General features: G+C 34.7%; 1 pseudogene across 1 annotated transcript; it reads right to left on the bottom strand.

Annotated features, from left to right (window-relative positions):
- Positions 1–6,261: 6,261 nt before the first annotated feature.
- On the bottom strand, positions 6,262–18,756 carry LOC147493907 (ent-copalyl diphosphate synthase 1-like; annotated as a pseudogene). Its single transcript, XR_015198495.1, has 17 exons — positions 17,870–18,756; positions 17,437–17,598; positions 16,638–16,835; positions 13,787–13,933; positions 13,214–13,291; positions 13,041–13,129; positions 12,646–12,949; positions 12,363–12,546; positions 12,066–12,280; positions 11,842–11,963; positions 11,379–11,719; positions 11,162–11,277; positions 10,799–10,897; positions 10,467–10,724; positions 9,306–9,435; positions 8,510–8,707; positions 6,262–6,585 (listed from the first exon to the last, which is right to left on the bottom strand). The product of XR_015198495.1 is annotated as an ent-copalyl diphosphate synthase 1-like (transcript).
- Between the last annotated feature and the right edge of the window lie 3,100 nt (positions 18,757–21,856).

The following is a 21,856-nucleotide window of genomic DNA, read 5'->3' as shown; positions in this document are numbered from 1 at the left end:
ATACCATTAATTCCTAAACTTCTTTTTTCATCAACACAATAGGTTTAGTAGCTACTTTTAACATGACTAACCAAATTTGAATAAGCAACTTGTGGCACAACATGAGCATGCAAAACAACTTATGTTTTTTTTGTTGGACACGCTCCAGAGGAATAAGATGGATTTGCACCGAGTGCACCGACAATAAATAGTTATGCATAAAATCGGCTATAGTTTTTCCCACCGGCGCTGCACCAAGGCATTACATGCAATTTCAAGAGAACAATAACTTAGAATGGATAAACTATAACCAATAAGAAAAAGTAAATGTACTATCACAACAGCACCATGATATCATGATAGACAATCGTTTAACTATTTAAGGTGCCTATGCCGCTACCCTTAATAAGATGTAAACTGAATTGAGAAATATAAAGACAAAATTAGTGAGGTTCTGATTAATTGAGAGAGAGACCCTCTCTTGCAGATGAGGGAGGGGGTGGAAAAAATTTCTTTGTGATAGAACTAACTGTTGACAAAGGGATGCTTCTTTGTCGTGCCAGTCTGCGAATGAAAAGAGGAGGTATAGCTTTTTTTTTGTTGATTTTACCTTTTGGCTTGCTGCAAAAGCAGTTTGAGATGTTATTATCATATCAAACTTTCCTACATATATGCCATGCCAAATATATTTTGATAGCCTACGGCTGATAATGCCCTACATATTAAGTAGGGCCATTCAGAAAGGATAGGACTTAACAAAACAGGGCTGCCCTACATATTTGCTCCAGCCTTTTATTTGTGCACAAATAAACACTCTTGATGCCGTTGGATGCCCAAGCATCTAATGAACACTCTTGAGGTTAAGGATTCAGTAAACACTCTTGAGGAAGTTTATTTGTGCACAAATAAACAAAACAGTCGTTTAATGACCACCTAAGCAGTTAAGGCACGGGCTAAATCATTCAAAGTTTCCAAGCAGTTTGGTGCATACAACTACAGAAGCATACAATGAATAACAAACAGTCTAACACAAACTACTAAATTACAATGACAGATTAGTTTCCACTAACACATCTAATAGACCACCAATCAGTTTAGGTTGCAACAGAGTAACCAAAGGTTTGATTGCATATAGAAGCAGGAACTATCTATTGTAACCTGGCAGTCCAAACTTGCCATCAAAAATTGCAAAAGATCAATAATTCCCGAAAGCAAACAACAACAAACAAATATTGGAATCAATAATTCAATAATCAATTTTTCCAACTCCAAAAGATGGGAAAAAATTATGACATGCAAATGTTTTCATGTGATGATGACAGAGAGAAGAACTTTTAACACTTACAGTCAGAAACTAAAACACGATTTCGGATTTGATGGTGAAAGAAACTAAAACACGATTTTGGATTTGATGGTGAAAGACTGCTGGAGAGCTGCGTCAGGCCGTTTCATGTGAGAGAGTTTAGAGAGCATGAGAGATGAGAGGGAGACTGCACTTGGGTTGAGAGTTCCTGAGGTGTTGAGATTCGAAAGAGAGAGCTGAAGAAGAGGAAGAGTAGTTAGGGGTGGGGAAAGACCGAAAGATTTTCATCTCTTTGTTCGGTTTCCATATTAGCGAAAGTGAGAACCAAGGGGCATGCACTACGAAGGGTTTTCACAATTAATACCTCTAATTAATTCCCAATCCACGTGGGGCAGAATGGTGGCCCTCGATTTATACTCGCTGAAATCGAATCCCAGCCGCGAGTCAGAAACCGAGCTGTTTTGTTAATTTGATATATATATATATATATATAGGTGGCTACGTCGACATACATAAATGACATACATAATTTACATACGCAATCCAAAAACAGACTTACACATTGCTTAAAGGGCTGATTTTTGGTAGATATTATCTCCTTACCATGGATAGTATCTCCACAAAAAATCAGCTCAATCGGATATGTATAGGCTTGTCAAAAGAGTGTTAAAATTCTGGACCGTCAGATAAATTTCTAATTTGAATTCAATTTTTGGTAGGGTTAAACATGCTCAAAGGAGCTGATTTTTTGTGAAGATGATCTTTATGTTGTGGAGATCACATCCCCATAAAATCAGCTTTTAGTTCATTATGTAAGTAGGTAGGATCGCTTATGTCAATTCCGTATGTCATTTCTGTATGTCGACTCCATCTCCCATAGAAGCCAACATGGATTTTATTGTTTCAATTCATTCTATTAACTTGTTCAACTCTTGAACCTTCAATTAGTGTTATTTAAACATCAAACTCAGCCTTACTGGAGGAATGTATACATATGCTAAAGAACCGAAAATTAGAATCAAAACCAACCTTAAGAACTTCCCCTTCTTCACTATCTTGATTGGTAATCTTGCCATTTACTAAGCTAGCGTTGTACTTTGCTCTAAAACTACTTTGACTACTACACAAAAAACGATTATTATATTAGCACAACTGCACAAGTGTCTGTGCATGTGTATTGCTTACAATGCCAACTTTAGTAATCCCATTACCTTGAGGGCCTTGTTTAGATGTTGCGCTACATCTGGAACAAAAAAGACGTTTATCCTTACCACCAATGGACCAAATACCTATCACAACAAAATCCCCCAAGAAGGCAAACTTTCAATGTTTATTTGTTGATAAGAACAAATGGTGCTCAACAGATGAACAAGAACAGGAACAAATTAGAACAAGAAAAATGGTTTTAGACGATATGCAGAGGAGTTAGTCATATACTCATATAGTACCATTTATTCACATTTGCTATATATAGAATCATATTTCTACATTAAACAACAAAAGTAACACACATTCTAATAAAAATACAAAACTCTGTGTTTATGTCAAGATTCCATCTAAAGTCTATGTGTTTTTCATGTTCAAACCATAGTTCGTAATTTCGAACGAAACGTTGGAATTTCGGCAGATATTTCGATTTTCTTAAAAACCGAAACGGCATCGAAACAGTATATAACGGCATGTGCCGCTTGGTAATTGTGTAAATAAGTGAAAAACAGACTTGAAATGAAGAAATAACCACGATTAATAGGGTAAAACCGATAAAATCTTTCTCCTCTCCACCCACCGAACACCTCTTCTCCTTCCTCTTCTCCTTCAAAGACCACCTAAGTTCGACGAGATTTGAGTTGTTCCGATGAAAAGAAGATCGCCTGATCAAGATCAATTAACCAACAAATTTGAAAAAGTATTTGAAGGAACTATTTTCCTTGTTTTTATACAGAAAAACTTTTTTTTAAAACATATTAAGTGAGGTATTATTATTGATATCTGGAATATAACTTAGATTTCTTTGTGTTTATTACTTGTAATGTATTTATTTGATTCTTATATGTTAATTTCATCAACTGATTTCCATCAAAGGTTGAGATGTCAAGTTTGATGAACTGATTTTTTCTTTGATTCAACTTTTGAACTGGTTTTTTTAATGATTAGATCAATTGAATCACTGATTTCGAATTGGACTGTTTTTTTTTTCATCATTTTATGAACGGATATGACGAAATTTCCCATAATTTCCGGCCTCAAGTAAATTTTCGGTGAACTTTGCCACCTTGTAAATTCCGATGCAAGGGGCGGAATTCCGAATAGAATTCCGGTTTTTGGGGTTGTCGGAATTTCAGAGATTTCGGAATCCCGAGCTATGGTTCAAACAATGAAATGAACGAAAATAAAAAAGCCGAAAAAATAATCATCTATCATATTCATAAACAAGAAAATGGACTAATGTAAAATCATATTATTAGCAAGAATTCATAAACAACTTAACAAAAATAAAGCTCTTAAAATATCTTTTAGACTTGGCCAATTCATAATAAAGTTGTACATGGTTCAATCAGTGGTGATAGTAATAGGCCAAAAGCTCCAGGATTGAGGCAGAGAGGAGTGGTTGAAGAAGACAGTTCTGTTTAGTATCTTTTCCCTTTTTGTTGGTACCTGCTGTGTTGGTGTAAGAGAAGAGGGATTTGAATGGAGATTTAAAGGAAAGAATGGAGGATGCAGACAAGAAAAGCTTCCAAGAGATTCCCACCAAAGTGGTGCATGGGATCAGCTTTAAAACATATTTTAAGGTGCTTTATTGTCTAATTCCCCTGTTTAATGCTAAATTAAGAGGGAATAATGTCCTTTGGAAAAACATATAACTGAATTCACTGCTACCATTCGATATGAGATGATATCATCGCTACCATTTAATGAAGAAGAGCATAACACATAAAATGCTATCTAATGTCTCATATGGAGGCTTAAAAATTTTGACAAATTTATAATTTGGATACAGTTGTCTTCCTAAATGTATGAAAAGACACTTGGTATGCATACCGTATCTGCCTAAAAAATTTAGTATGTTGGACTTTTTGTATGTGGGCGTGTGGGTCAAATGAGATATTGCCATGTGTTACAAAATTCTAATTAAGACTAAATAGAGTCTAGGAGATTTAGTTATCTAATTCCTATAATTTAGGTAATTTAGGAAAGGTTAGTGAAAAAATTGCAATTATAATGGGTAATCTTGGACAACTATGTTTGTTTGTTGGCAACTATGTGATCTAGTAGTATTACTGGTTTTCTTCCGCCACTGACCCCCATTCATCCCACCAACCAAAGAACATTTGTAAATGCGCAGACACCTTGGTGTCAATACAAGGTTTACTTGTTCCTGAAATAATGTGGGAATATGCGTGTGCGTGTGTGTGGGGGGTGGGGGGTTTCATCTCTAACTAACCGTTTTTTTTTTCAGTAAAATTCACTATATATTCATTGACATACCACTATACCAGTCTTAAAAATTTATGAAAAGGTCTGTTTCTCTTCAAATGGACAAATTTTTGTACCACAGTGATTTGAAGAATTCTACATGTAACCTACATAATCAACAATCAGGAAAGCCAGATCCATTTATAGAAAATATAGCATGAATCTAGTGGTTCCATCTCTCTCTGGCCTCCCCCAAAGTCACACCCACACACTCCTTGGTGTCAATACACTGTTTAATAGTTCTTGCAACATAACATGGGCTTATGCATTCGTTTAACAGTATGTGAATTGTAGAGAAGGTTCCTCCTCCGTTATTGGTAATGTTTTTCATAGTATGTAATGCTTACAACAAGCTAACTAATATAAGGCAATGATATTGATCTCATCTTTTTCCATACAGCTTGGCTACGTAATCTATAGACGTGTACTTCGTTATTACTCCGGGGAGAAGGATGGGCTAGGTAACTACCAGGCCCTCCATATTAAGTATTCGGAGTTTTTGTTTCACCATCATGGGCTCATTCATTTACTTTTGTTTTGTGGGTATTGTTTTGTAGACATGAGAAAAGCGTTATCAATGGATGTTGAGAAGAAGTCCATTGTCCCTCTCAAAGACCAATTACCCCTGATGAACTGGAATATGACTAAGGGGTTTGTCAGACATTTCTGATAATTGCCTTTCAGAATACGAGATTGTGGAAAAGAGCGAGTTGTGCATTGTCTTCTATTTTGTAATTTGTACTCAAGATTGCATTTTGTTGACTTCTCTTTGGTGCTACAGATTGCATCTATGTGATAAACTTTTGGTGATTTAGGTACATTGGAAGTATTGGATGATCAGTGAGTATATTACTTGCGACTCCACTTTCCAAAATCAAATACATTACGAACTCATAAACCATATTCAGACACTTGATAAACCATATTCAGACACTTGATTGGAAGTCAGTTCTGGGGACACATCTACTGAAATCTTGGAAGTCAGTCCAGTGAGACATTGATGTCCGACGTAGAAGACTAAAGAAGTTGCATCATGTCCCTTGTTATGGAGTTTGTCCTTTTGATGGGCAGACTTCGTGTCATTTCCCCAAAGGGTGGTTGAATGTGAATAACTTTTACTTTACTCCACTTGGAAATTTTTTACGGACCATGTATGTGAACTGCGAAGAGCCACACAAACCATCTCGAGCTTGATCCATCGTACGCTGTAAAACACTTAACATGGTGTATGTAGTGACCTTATATTCACTTTCACCTTATATGAAACTAATTGTCTTTAGTTATGATCTGCATATTCAAAGTTATGATAGTTAAGATAATTGATCAGAATTGGATGATAGTTGCATCACAAAGAATCATCAGAAAGAAAGGGCTAGTCAGAAGAGGGCGAGAAATACAATTATCTTTTTTATTGCAGGACAAACCTGTTTTTTCATATCCACTATGTTCAGCATTTTGGCGCCATTTTCTTGAATTAGGATGGGAATGGTTTAACACATTGCAAATCACAAAAGAATTGATTCTTATTCCATTTGATATATACTAAAATGAATTTATTTTCTTTCATTTGATATATTTCAACTTTGGCATTATAAAAGGTCACACCGTCACACCACTCTCTTAAAGAGTACCTCGGAAATGTGATGGTCCATTGTTTCTTGTGGACAGTAAACAGTATAAAAGCAACTTTTCGCAACTGTGAGGAATGTTTGCTTGATCTTAGAGCTGATGCCATCAGAATTTTGGAGTACAGTCTGTACGAGTTCTTGCATGTCAGAATCAATTGAAAGCGTGGCTGGTCCATTTGTACTCGCACCATTTGTTTCAACCTATAAAGTAAAATAACAAACGTAATTTAAATCATTTACCAATGATAGTAAATAATGATTAGAAAGTAACTATTCTTGTCATCTGTGGTGACATGATCAAGTATCAAAAAGCACCGCAGTCAAAATGGTGGCGTTGTTTTTTTTATAGGCAAGCGGGGTTGTTAAGACTTAAGAGAGCCTAATTCGATTTGATAATGTAATTGACTATTTTCAATCTTGTGAAATATATTCTATAGACTAGTAGACTATACAACCATCAATATCGGCATAAAGTACACAATAATCACTATTCAATTATGTCCCCAACAAGGTTCTACTACCAGCTTGAATTTGTATCTATCTCCTCTTTGTGAACCGAATATTAGCCATTGGAATCTATTTATTCGATGACTATTATGCAGACATACTCACATACCTAACAAGCTAATAGTCAACCTAACTATCTCTGTTTTCAATGTTTTGTTTTTTTGTTTTTTTTTTGTTTTTGTTTTTGTTTTTGTTTTTGTTTTTTTTTTTTGTTTTTTGTTTTTTGTTTTTTTTCTTTTCGAATAGAGATATTATTGATTATGAAGGTTTCTTGGCATCCACGTAACCACGTTTTATGACAACCTGAAACTAACCGAATTGTAGATATATTGATTGAACATATCATAAGTCCTTTATCACTTCACCACTATCTTCTCCTTAATAAAATGTTCATTGTTCTACTTTTTATAGCAAAAAAATAAAAATCAAATCAAAAGTAGAGATGGAATCAAATCTCACTTACTCAGTCCATGTTCGATCACTAAGTTTGACACTTGTTTCAAATCATAACCAGCTAAACCGAGCCTTAGTAATTTTGATTTTTAATATTAATTTATAGAAACCATAACACAATGTCTTCCCTGTTAGTTCGCTATTTGCGAAAATCAGAGAGGAGAACAATCTTGAAGCTGGAGTAATAGTGCCACAACATTTTCCTTCTAAATTAGTGTGGAAAAAAACTATACCCTAAAAAAATCCAGTTCTTCATATGGTGTGCCATCTTAAATCGGGTTTTGACAATTGATAACCTAGAAAGACCAGGGATGAGTATTCCAAACTTATGTGTAATGTATCAAATCGAAGAGGAGACTATTATGCATCTATTCATGAAATGGCGATGTTGCCAAACAAGTTTCGAATGAGTTAACAGTGGGGATAGTCACTTTTAACTCATCGGCGCCTACTTTTCTAGAGCTAAAAGATGTGTTTTTTCTATGGCCGAAACCTATTGTCACTAATTTTGAGAGGAGGGTATGGGAAGTGTTGCGTATGGGAAGTGTTGTCGTACGCGACTATGTGGTGTCTATGGAGAGCTAAAAATGGCCTGATTTTTCACAACAAGTCTGCAACGGTGGAAAATATTATAATTACTATTAAGGTGTGCATATGGTTTTGGATTTCTAATACTCCAGAGTCCAGAGAGAAGCGGCAGAAGATTTGAGGAGCTGATTACAAACTGGGCTAAAGGCAACACAATATGAGCTTAAGTTACTTTGTATTATTGTATTTGGCTATCCTGCTGAATGAGAGGACCTCCCTCTTTTGAGCTGGAGAAACAATATCTTGATTGATTTTAATAAAATTCTTTATCCATCAAAAAATGAAACCATAAAAATAGGGGCCTAAAAAAAAGTCGTCTGTTAACTCCAGAACCTATGACAGAACAAAGTCCAAAGTATAGAATAGGTCCATGCTCCATGCCCAAGTTTAGGCACATCATCATTTATTGATTTTATTCTCAACACCGACCAAATGATACTATGATACTCTATATGAATAATATGACAATATCCATTCCTCACTGACAACTAAGAGCCAAATTTTGGAAATGTTCAAATGAGAATCTGTTGAAATAAAGAGCAGTGTCTGATGATAGGATAAGTGAAATTTGATGTACCTTTCGTTTGCAAATACCACCAAATTGGTAGCAGACTCTGTTGGTTAGGTGGACGAGATGTTTGTATTGAGGATGAGACCAAAGCTCTTCCGAATGGGAATGACCACCACAAGAGATTATTATGCTCACCAATACCTCTGCTATCACTTGGTGTGGCTTGTCATTTTCTTCTTCCCATGTCAGCAACCATGTCTCAAACTGCCAAATCAAGTCAAACAGCACTAAATTATAACCACTGATGTTTTAATTACTCCACTATATCTAGGTGGAATATGTAATTTTCGAAACATTAAACAAGTATATTGGCGTTCCTGCAATTTTATTACAATACCTCCTACTGTCATTATGAGAAGTCCATAGTTCAAATTTGGTATTCGTCTGAATCGTAAAGACTAATAGCCAAGTAGTGCCAATGTCAGTCTGTTTGGCTTCTGAAAAAGTCAGCACAAATTTGTATGATCTTTTTGCTACTTATTGAAATTTTTTGGTTGTGAAAAACACAATGTTACGTGATAAAAAATAACTCGTTCAAAATTTCGATGATAACCAAAAAATATATCACACATTCACACTATAAACACTAAAAAGCCAAAAATATTGACATACTGATCATATCAAAACGTTATGCAGATTCCTCAAAACTGGGCAGATCGATATCAAGATGTATTTGATATTTCACTGCCATTTTGTATTAAAAGAAAAAGACAAAAAATAAAAACTCGATTGGGATATCAATGCAAGTATTTAGGTTGAAACTGATTAGCGAAAAAAAAAACGTATTTGAATTGATACTCACGGATTTTTGTAGAGCTTTGTGCACATCATTTCCATTAGTCTTAAGTGCGTCGACAGAAATGTTGTCGAGGGTTCGATGTAGAATGTGGACAAGTCTGTTTGCTGTATTGCTCGAACTCCGGTTCAAGTTCCTACAGAAGAAATATGATTGGAATTTTCTCAAGGGATAGTAGGACAAAACTGCCTTCAATGTTGGGACAAATTCATACACATCATAGAGACGTCCTAAAATATATATGACAAGAAGAATAAAATCAATTGTCACGTACTTTACTTTTGGTACACCACTCTATAAAGAGAGAGAATTATCTCATGTTTTGTAGTGGCTATGTCCCATCCCATGTTTATTTAAGGAAAATGATAAAGGGAAAGACCTTGTGATAAGGATGTGAGACTTTGAGCTTTTATAAACCAGTAGCAATTCGAATAGATATAAAAAGTACAAAAAAAAAATGTTACAAATGGTAATGGATTACGGTAATGGATAACAATATAATGATTGTTAATTCTTATGCATATGTATTTAGGAGAATAATTTTTTCTATTCATAAAGAACTTGCAGTGCAATTTGTAGCGCACTTGTCTGTTACTAGTTTTGTAGATTATGTTTTGGATATTAAGTAAAATATATTTTTGTTAAAAATATTAAAAAAAAAAAAATAGACCCATTGAACATAAAATATACTGCATAGGAAAAAAAAATTGACTTCAAATACACGAGGTGAGGTGATTTCAAAATGAAGCTAAAACCTAATAGTTAAATGCATAAAGTAGTTCTGCTATTTTATTGTTATTGTTATTTGTATTTTCAATCTAAGTCTTTTGATCAATCTTTTCTTAAAATAGTTTTGCAAAATAAAAATAAAAATTGAAGAAGAGAAATTCTTCAGAGAGGTAGTCCTGATAGCCTTCTATTTGAGGGTTTGCATCTCGCCATTAGATCTGGGTTGTACCTCTCGAAAAGAATAATTCATTTGACTCAGTCGTCGATATAATGAAAAAATTCATATTAGCTTTCCTTCTAAGAGTTTCTTGTCTAAGGAAAAGCAAAAAGTAGTTTTGTGATAATAATGTATTTTTAAAATAATTCGTGAAAATATTTGTGTACATGATAATAATATATTAATGTGAATTGATAAATTAAATAAGTTAAAAATTTTACCTTGAACTATGACCATTAACAATGGTGTAACTAACGCTGTTGTTGATAAATTCATCGACAAAGGCAGTTCTTTGCTCCTTAGAATTATTTTTAAAATGAGCAAAAATTGCATCCACAAGCAATGCAGTTTTGGTCCATGCCAAACGCTCTGTTGATCTTTCTGGCTCAAATATGCTCTCATTTCTTTAGACAAAATATGTCCTCAGAAGTGTTGTGTAGGTTATGCTAAAGTCTCCTAGGTTACAGTCATTGTACCACCTGCATATGTGCACTTAAGTCATTGTCTTTTCCTCTAAAAAAAATAGAAAAAGAAAAATCAATTTTTCACTTACTTTTGAATTTTATCCCATTCATCTTGATGGACAGCTTGACATTTGTTGAAGTCCAACTTTGCAAATTCTAGATATGTATCGTTGTTGACATACGACATCCTACGAGAAGGAAATATGGTTATTCGTTCAATTGAAAATTCAATTTCTTTGGGACGAGAAATCTAACTTTTTTAGATGTGAAAACCCGAGTACACTAATGTCTGTTTTAACATAAAATTGTTGAAAACAAAACCATTGTATAGATTTGTAACAAATCCACTCACCAACCAAAAGATACGAAAACTACAAACAATATAAATTTCAATTCCCACAGATTTTTTTATTTTTATAAGAAAAAGATTTTAAGTGTAAATGAATAAGAACCTGTAAAGTGTTTTTCCGATCCAAACGTCGTCTTTCCCACCATATTGTTCCAAATAAAATCTTGCTTCTATGCGCGGTAAGCTAGCATACCATGGAATATCAAGGGCATATCCGACCTAAATAGTAAGGCAAAGTAATTATTATTTTTATATTAATGAGAAATTAAATATTCGAGCAAACATTAGATTTCGGTTTTAATTATGTATCCTGAATATACCTCTCCTGGCAAATCTTTTGTTATGATCCACTTATCAAGAAGTTGATTAGATGCTTGTTTTTCGCGAAGAAATTTATATGCAAACTTCTTGGCTTCTTGGAGAATAGTCTCTCCAGGGAACAATACTTGAGCAGCCCTATAAAGATTGAATAGTCCGGTAACAGCCTGATTTGACTGTCCGGCAAAGCAAAAGAACTCACCACCTTTCTCAAAATGTCGAAATACATCTGGGGAAACGTCGTGCCCATGTAATCTTAAGAGCCTGAAACCCATTGCTGTGTCATCGATGTCACGAACACTTGAATTTCTAGCCCAAGCAATTCCATCTTCGTCCCAATATCCGGGCATTACTTTTTGAAGGTCATTTTACCATAAAAATAAGGTGGCCTAACCGAAGTTCGTTTGTTATGTAGAAACATAATTGCCATTACTCTATATCTCAGATTAGCAATTTAGCATTACCTAGATAAGTAGTTGACGCAATCTTCGATTTCAAAATTTTAAAGTATCTTGACACTCCAAGACGTTCCAAGCGATCAACGGACCAAATATGTTCGAATAAATCGACTGGATAGACATTTGGGACTGAAGAAAACAAAAATATTAGAAGATTGTATATCAAAGAAATGTATTTCGTGTTGTACTCCATACGCACGCACTTTAATGAGAAAAAAATGCAGTGTTTACCTCCACCATTGAATTTTTCAACAGGTTTCTTAAGATATTGCAGACATTTTTCATCTTTAGTGTTCATGAGCGCAAATGCAGTTGATGCTGGTGAAAACAAGAATGATCCACCTACACTCTGCAATTTTATAAGTTTTTCCCAATCTAATCCTTCCATTCCTTCCAGACTATGGAGTAGTGTGGTGGGCACTATATGGACCATATCCATTGGAATCCTATATTCACATATACAATAATCACATCAAATATAGGCCACTCCCTTCAGTTGGAGTAATGATAAAATATTTAGGAACTTACTTTGTTAGCTTTAGTTTTCTTTGGACATATACATTTTGTACGGCTGGAGAATCATCAGGAATTTCCAGGTCTAATTTTCGAGCAATTTCGACTAGAGAAGGAAATGCAACTTCAAAGCCTATTGGCATGTGTTCTGCATTCTCATCTCCGAGTTTATTCATGTTTTCATTAAGAAAAGACAATCCTACAATGGCAAAATGAATGTAAAATTTAGCATTATGTCATTGGAAAAATTAAGAAATTGTACTTTTTAAGTAGCTAAGAATGGCAAATGTTTTTAGACCTCTTTCACGTCTTTCAGGATGGAGATTCCATTTCTTCAACGCAACTACACAACCCAATGTGTTGAGGATCCGATCATGAGCTATGAAGATAGATTTGTCGCCCCAAGAACCATCAGCCAATTGATTGTTAATGATCCATTGGATGCTTGAAGGAAATTGAGGGTCACCATTGCCATGAATATCTTCAACTAGAGCAACCCAGGCAGTATCATAGGCAGAGATGCTTATTTCTCCATCTCCCATAGAAGCCAACATGGATTTTATTGTTTCAATCCATTCTGTTAACTTGTTCAACTCTTGAACCTTCAATTAGTGTTATTTAAACATCAAACTCAGCCTTACTTGAGGAATGTATACATATGCTAAGGAACGGAAAATTAGAATCAAAACCAACCTTAAGAACTTCCCTTTCTTCACTATCTTGATTGGTAATATCTTGCCATTTACTAAGCGTCGTACTTTGCTCTAAAACTACTTTGACTACTGCACAAAAAACTGATTATTATATTAGCACAAGTGTCTGTGCATGTGTATTGCTTACAATGCCAACTTTAGTAATCCCATTACCTTGAGGGCCTTGTTTAGATGTTGCGCTACATCTAGAACAAAAAAGACGTTTATCCTTAGCACCAATCAACCAAATACCTATCACAACGAAATTCCCCAAGAAGGCAAAGTTTCAATGTTTATTCACTGATAAGAACAAATGGTGCTCAACAGAAGAACAAGAACAGGAACAAATTAGAACAAGAAAGATGGTTTTAGACGATATGCAGAGGATTTAGTCATATAGTACCATTTATTCACATTTGCTATATATAGAATCATATTTCTACATTAAACAACAAAAGTAACACACATTCTAATAAAAATACAAAACTCTGTGTTTCTGTGAGGATTCCATCCAAAGTCTCTATGTTTTTCATGTTCAAACAATGAAATGAACGAAAATAAAAAAACAGAAAAAATAATCATCTATCATATTCATAAACAAGAAAACGGACTAATGTAAAATCATATTATTAGCAAGAATTCATAAACAAACTTAACAAAAATAATGCTCTTAAAATATCTTTTAGAGGTCTTGGCCAATTCATAATAAAGTTGCACATGGTTCAATCAGAAAAAACTAAAACTTACCAGATGAAAAAAGTGGTAGAGGATCAGGTGTTGGAAAAGATGCAAACGATGGTGACAGTAATAGGCCAGAAACTCCAGGATTGAGGCAGAGAGGAGTGGTTAGAGAAGACATTTACGTTTAGTATCTTTTCCCCTTTTTGTTGGTACCTGCTGTTTGTTGGTGTAAGAGAAGAGGGATTTGAATGGAGATTTAAAGGAAAGAATGGAGGATGCAGACAAGAAAAGCGTCCAAGAGATTCCCACCAAAGTGGTGCATGGGATCAACTTTAAAACATATTTTAAGGTGCTTTATTGTCTAATTCCCCTGTTTCCACTACACTGAGTTTTCAAATGTTTTAATGCTAAATTAAGAGGGAATAATATGTCCTATACTTGGGAAAACATATAACTGAATTCACCGCTACCATTCGATATGAGATGATACCATCGCTACCATTTGATGAAGAAGAGCATAACACGTAAAATGCTATCTAATGTCTCATATGGAGGCTTAAAAATCTGACAAATTTATAATTTGGATACGGTTGTCTTCCTAAATGTATGGAAAGACACTTGGTATACATATGTATCTGCCCAGAAAATTTAGTATGTTGGACTTTTTGTATGTGGCGTGTGGGTCAAATGAGATATTGCCATGTGTTACAAGATTCTAATAAAGGCTTAGTAAAGTCTAGGAGATTTAGTTATCTGATTCCTATAATTTAGGAAAGGTTAGTGAAAAAATGGCAATTATAATTGCCAATCAAAACTTACTCAATTAAGGTAATTTAATTCTTTTAATACCTCCATTCTTCTTCCATCTTTCCTTTTTGATAGAAATTAAATTTCAAAATACTATAAGTAATTTAAATGGCTTAAAATAAAAATAAATCTCCAAAAAACCAATTTGATGATTCTATTCAAGAGTAATTCTCACTTTTGACAAACTAATGAAGTTTGAAAATTGTATGAAGCTAATAGAATCACACACAAAGAAATCTTTGTTGTTTTATTTTTTCTTAATTATTTTTATTCATTTTTCCCTCTCTATATCCTAGAGTATATCCTAAACCTCTATATCCTAAAATTATTTTTATTCATTTTAAAGCCAAAACTCTAGTTTAGCTATAATTAATTTATGTGGACATGTGGCAAATTCTTATTGGACCCACATGCCCACATACAAAAAGACCAACATACTAAATTTTCTGGTATCTGCCCAAATTTAGATAGATTATCTGTTGTATAATATGAGTTAAAAATTCATAAAAGTTATAGACTATATAGACCTACTTTTTAGACCTATTATTGCGACTCACTATTTGGATAATGTTGGTTTGCATTGCAATACACACGGACACGTATCTCTATGTAAATCAATGATTATGACTTTTGACACATCAGTAGGTCCAAATAGTAGATCAAATAAGTGGGTCGGTCTAGCATTATTGTGATCTTTATGTACATTAGATAATTCATATTTAGTTAATCAATTAACACAATAATAAGTGCATGCAAAATACCTAGTGAACAATGGAATATATACACTTGGGCTGTTTCAATACTCGTTTTATGACAACCCGAAACTAACCGAATTGTAGATATATTGATTGAATATATCATAAGTCCTTTATCACTTCACTACTACCTTCTCCTTAATAAAATGTTCATTGTTCTACTTTTTATAGCAAAAAAATAAAAATCAAATCAAAAGTAGAGATGGAATCAAATCTCACTTACTCAGTCCATGTTCGATCACTAAGTTTGACACTCGTTTCAAATCATAACCAGCTAAACCGAGCCTTAGTAATTTTGATTTTTAATATTAATTTATAGAAACCATAACACAATGTCTTCCCTGTTAGTTCTCTATATGCGAAAATCAGAGAGTAGAACAATCTTGAAGCTGGAGTAATAGTGCCACAACATTTTCCTTCTAAATTAGTGTGTAAAAAAACTATACCCTAAAAAATCCAGTTCTGCATATGGTGTGCCATCTTAAATCGGATTTTGACAATTGATAACCTAGAAAGACCAGGGATGAGTATTCCAAACTTCTGTGTAATGTGTCAAATCGAAGAGGAGACTATTATGCATCTATTCATGCAATGGCGATGTGGCCAAACAAGTTTGGAATGACTTAACAGTGGGGATAGTCACTTTTAACTCATCGACGCCTACTTTTCCAGAGCTAAAAGATTTGCTTTTTCTATGGCCGAAACCTATTGTCACTAATTTTGGGAGAAGGGTATGAGAAGTGTTGTCGTACGCGACTATGTGGTGTCTATGGACAGCATAGAAATGACCTGATTTTTCACAACAAGTCCACAACGGTGGAAAATATTATAATTACTATTAAGGTGTGCATATAGTTTTGGATTTCTAATACTCCAGAGTCCAAAGAGAAGCGGCAGAAGATTTGAGGAGCTGATTACAAACTGGGCTAAAGGCAACACAATACGAGCTTAAGTTACTTTGTATTATTTTATTTGGCTATCCTGCTGAATGAGAGGACCTCCCTCTTTTTGAGTGAAGAAACAATATCTTGATTGATTTTAATAAAATTCTTTATCAATCAAAAAAAATGAAACCATAAAAATAGGGGCCTAAAAAAAGTAGTCCATTTAACTCGGAACCTATGACAGAACAAAGTCCAAAGTATAGAATAGGTCCATGCTCCATGCCCAAGTTTAGGCACATCATCATTTATTGATTTTATTCTCAACACCGACCAAATGATACTCTATATGAATAATATGACAATATCCATTCCTCACTGACAACTAAGAGCCAAATTTTGGAAATGTTCAAATGAGAATCTGTTGAAATAAAGAGCAGTGTCTGATGATAAGATAAGTGAAATTTGATGTACCTTTCGTTTGCAAATACCACCAAATTGGTAGCAGACTCTGTTGGTTAGGTGGATGAGATATTTGTATTGAGGATGAGACAAAAGCTCTTCCGCCTGGGAATGACCACCACAAGAGATTATTATGCTCACCAATACCTCTGCTATCACTTGGTGTGGCTTGTCATTTTCTTCTTCCCATGTCAGCAACCATGTCTCAAACTGCCAAATCAAGTCAAACAGCACTAAATTATAACCACTGCTGTTTTAATTACTCCACTATATCTAGGTGGAATATGTAATTTTCGAAACATTAAACAAGTATATTGGCGTTCCTGCAATTTTATTACAATACCTCCTACTGTAATTATGAGAAGTCCATAGTTCAAATTTGGTATTCGTCTGAATTGTAAAGACTAATAGCCAAGTAGTACCAATGTCAGTCTGTTTGGCTTCTGAAAAAGTAAGCACAAATTTGTATGATCTTTTTGCTACTTCTTATTGAAAATTTTTGGTTTGTGAAAAACACAATGTTACGTGATAAAAAATAACTCGTTCAAAATTTCGATGATAACCAAAAAATATATCACACATTCACACTATAAACACTAAAAAGCCAAAAATATTGACATACTGATCATATCAAAACATTATGCAGATTCCTCAAAACTGGGCAGATCGATATCAAGATGTATTTGATATTTCACTGCCATTTTGTATTAAAAGAAAAAGACAAAAAAAAAAAAAAAAAAAAAAAAAAACTATTGGGATATCAATGCAAGTGTTTAGATTGAAACTGATTAGCAATTGGATTGAAACTCACGGATTTTTGTAGAGCTTTGTGCACATCGTTTCCATTAGTCTTAAGTGCGTAGACAGAAATGTTGTGATGTAGAATGTGGACAAGTCTGCTTGCTGTATTGCTCGAACTCCGGTTCAAGTTATATGATTGGAATTTTCTCAAGGGATAGCGGGACAAAACTGCCTTCAATGTTGGGACAAATTCATACACATCAGAGAGACGTCCTAGAATATATATGACAAGAAGAATAAAATAAATTGTCACGTACTTTACTTTTGGTACACCACTCTATAAAGAGAGAATTATCTCATGTTTTGTAGTGGGTATGTCCCATCCCATGTTTATTTAAGGAAAATGAGTAGCTCACGTGGTACCCACGTGGGCTCCACTGAGTTTTTTAAAAAAATTATAAACGTTAAATTCATAAGAAAAAAAAAAAAGGAAGTGGACTTACAGTTTCAGTTAGATGGTCTAGATTTACAGTAGAAAATCTAAGCAGATCGTTGCAGCAAAACCTTCTTATAGTCGTCATCCTCAAAAACAGTGTTTGTTTTGTTAACTGATAAACTCTTCTCTTTCTTTTCTGTCCAACAAACATAAGACACACGAACTACATTTTCTACTTTTATAGAGCGTTAAAAGGCCGGAGGAGGTAAAGCCCAATAGCGAAAGCTAGAGTAAGGCCCATTCTAACTATATAGAAGCCCATGCGTTGAAAATTCTTGGGCTTGAATTTGGAATATGGCTTAATCTAATAGGTGTTGGGCACTACATACGGTCCAGCACACCCCCAAGCCCAAAACCCAACTTGCAAAAAATTTAAAAACCGGTTAGAACCAGTTTCACCTTTTCTCTTCTCTCTTCGTGCTTCAGCCGATCGTCTTCGCCTTTAGCAGCTACCGATTGCACCAAACCAATTTATGATGTACTCAACTGATTCATTCTTTTGAATGGAGTCTTGAAATGGTATTACACCAGAAAATATGGACATGAAAGAGAAGTTGGGTGTCACATTGCGAAAGGCCGACCCGTTGAAAGCCATGGCGCACAAGAAATTGCAAGGAACTATCCCAACTTCCACCTTTCAACTTGTTCAAGGCTGACTTCAGCTTCTTGGTCTACTACGAACAAGCTTGTGAGTTGTGAGCGACTGAATGCACCTCCCAATCTCGCTTAATGCTAAACATCAACCCATGAACCCAACAGGAACAACTTCAACCGTTAAGAGGGATGAGATTGATGAATTGTATCATAATTTGGATTTTGTCATATCAGTTAATAAGTTCCTGATCGAAATCGATACTTTCAAGTCGCAAGTCAATTTTTTTGGATTAAAAGATGGGTCCTATTACTGCCGACCCCAATTTGTGTTGGGCGGACTCTAAAAAAAAAACAATTATTACAAATATGCCATTAGTTTTAAAAAATATAATAAAAAAACAATTATTACAAAGATGTCGTTGGTTTCGAAAAAAATCAATTGAAACCCCAAATTTAAACGACCCTGTTGGAGTCGTTTGACTTTAAGTCCTAAACGACTTAAAGAACACCGTTGAGACTTAGTCCAAACGACCGCCACACCATTTTGGGACTTAGTCCAAACGACTTCGGCCACACCTGGCCAAGAGCCCAAAAACGTAACTTTGAATTTTTTTTTCAAGTTCAATCCCAAACGACATTATGGCCACATCATTTTGAACTAAGTCCAAACAAATGTGACCATATCGTTGGAGACTTAGTCCAAACGGTGTGGCCATATCGTTGGGGATTTTTCTAAGTCCAAACGGTGTGGCCATTTTTTTTATAAGTCCAAATCTCAAACGACATGGCCACATCATTTTGGACTCAGTCCAGATGGTGTGGCCATGTCGTTCGGGATTTGAACTTTGAAAAAAAATTCAAAGTTCTGTCTTTTGGGCTCTTGATTGGTGTGTCCGGGTCGTTTGAACTAAGTCCCAAACGGTGTGGCCAAGTCGTTTAGGACTTAGTCCAAACGACCTAGCCCGGTCGTTTAGACTAAGTTCCAAACGGTGTGGCCAAGTCATTTGGGACTTAGTCCAAACGACCTAGCCGGGTCGTTTAAGTTTGGGGTTTCAAATTCAATTTTTTGGGAATCAATGGCATACTTGTAATAATTGTTTTTTTTTATTTTTTGAAACCAATGGCACACTTGTAATAATCGTTTTTTTTTGGAGTCCGCCCAACACAAATCGGGTCCCAAGAATAACAAATACCTAAAAGATTGATGTAAATGAGGTTTTGAAGTACATCCGCCTATATATATATATATATATATATATATATATATATATATATATATATATAATATATATATATATATATATATAAAAAGGTGGAGAGAATCAAACTTTAGATTATTTAAAGGATTATTTAAAGAAGGTGGCTCAGTTCCAGTCTTGGAGAAGATGTACCACTTATTGTTTTAACTTGATGTGTAGTTGGGAAGGTGTGCCCATAGCGAGTACCTAGGCTTTTTAGTTGTGAGAGAATTAGTGAAAGAGGTGATTCTAGTTTTACTGGGCTACACAAGAGCTTCTAGCTTAATTGGTTGTGTATCCCTCTTTTCATGGGAGAGGTTGCAAGTTCAAATCCGATCAAAATGGTTGGGATTTATTTCTACGTGTAATCATGTGATGGGCCTTTGGGTCAAGTGAGCCTTCGGGCTAGTGACAAGGGTGTTGCTATGATAGGTGAACCAAGGAGCAAAAGCAAGTCTTTATGGACAAGGTGAAGGCAGTTGGGTGTGTAATCATATGATGGGCCTTTGGGTCAGGTGAGCCTTCGGGCTAGTGACAAGGGTGCTGCTATGATAGGTGAACCAAGGAGCAAAAGCAAGTATTTATGGACAAAGTGGAGGCGGTTGGGTGGGTCCTTTGTTGTAACTGGTGTCTTAACCCTAAAAAATAAAAAATAAAAATTATTGGGCTTTTTACTATGAGAAAATTAGTGAAGGAGGTGCTTCTAATTTTATCTACTTTTTTTTAGTTGCACAATATTAGATATATTGTAAAGGAGGTGTTTTTAAATTATGATAAAATAAGAGGAAATCAAAATACACTTTGATAGTTGGGGGAGGGTGTACAGAGAAAATAAAATCAGTAAAAACTTGCTAACTAATAATTACTAGCCATTTGGCCCGGCCTATGGCCGGACTTGCTACATAGATAGCTAATGACTCAAAAACCTAAAATCCACTTGAATAAATAATATATATATATTGATAGCTAATGATTCACTGCTTATAATATATATATACTTTGTTTGATAGGTTTATGTTTTTCTAATTTTTTTTTTGAACTATTATTGTAATATATGAGCATTTGAAATATATATTAGAATATCAAACAAATCAAATGGCCAAAATTTATCAATTTGACAAAATTCCAAGCAATTTTATTTCAATTCTATGTTCAACCCAGTAAATATATTGGATATGGATGCAAGCGACTTAAGTGAATCCACTATCTATACACACAATTACTTAAGGCAAGATACTGTTGTTCTCTTTTCGAATCCTTAATGCACAATGTCCCCCCTAATAACAACACTTGAACGTGTTATCCAACATATTTGCATCTTGGAAATAATATAATCAGCTACCAAACATTGACCCGCTCTCAATAGAATAAAAAGTAGGAAAATAACAAAAGTAAGAACTAAAAAGAGGGCTCAAATTGAATGAAACAAATTGTTTGAATACAAAATTTATCTATTTCACTAAGGTAACCTAGCATGTTTTTGTCTTTGAAACTTTTGCTTAGGTGTTGTTTTACTGTTTGTTTTGTTCTAAATCTATATATGCAAATCAGTATTGTACCTCATATACTAAATGTGCACAGTTGCCCATATTTATAAAATAAGATACAATAAGTTAGTATTTTTTTCTGGGTGGAGTATCATTACAGTTTGTAACCCAGATTAACGACAATCTCTGCAGATATATTTGCTTCCCTCCAAATGTGGGTAATGCAAATAGTTTGCGTCTTTTGTTGGATAAAATTCCATCTGCCCTGTAGCTTCCAAGGTATTGATTGTGTTTTGAAAGCAGTAATTGTTATGCAGCATCGGGCTCCACCCATAAGTGTAGCCATCCATGAGTCACTGCATGTTCAACACTTTCTAAAATAGCAACACATTCCACCCGGTGATTTGTTACAAATTTCCATAGCCTAGTCCTTTCCCTGCAACCATAAGTATTTATCTTTACTTGTTGGATTGTGGAAGGTAGTCAAGTTCCCTAAAAAGGTGGTTTGGGCTGAGCATATCTAGAACTAATGCCCCAAGAACTGAGATCTCATCTTCATGCCTGCATTGGTAGGAAATAGCTTCAGAGAGTTTTCCTGCTACGAATACATTTTATTTAATGGTGCCAACAACAGCTGCTCCCAAAGTTAGTGGTCAGCTTCACTGGGAGAGCTTA

This window comes from Coptis chinensis, chromosome 6 (genome assembly GCF_015680905.1).
Source record: "Coptis chinensis isolate HL-2020 chromosome 6, ASM1568090v1, whole genome shotgun sequence".
Classification (NCBI taxonomy): Eukaryota; Viridiplantae; Streptophyta; class Magnoliopsida; order Ranunculales; family Ranunculaceae; genus Coptis; species Coptis chinensis.
The sequence above is the reverse complement of the archived record's forward strand: the minus strand, read 5'-3'. Positions and strand labels throughout refer to the sequence as shown.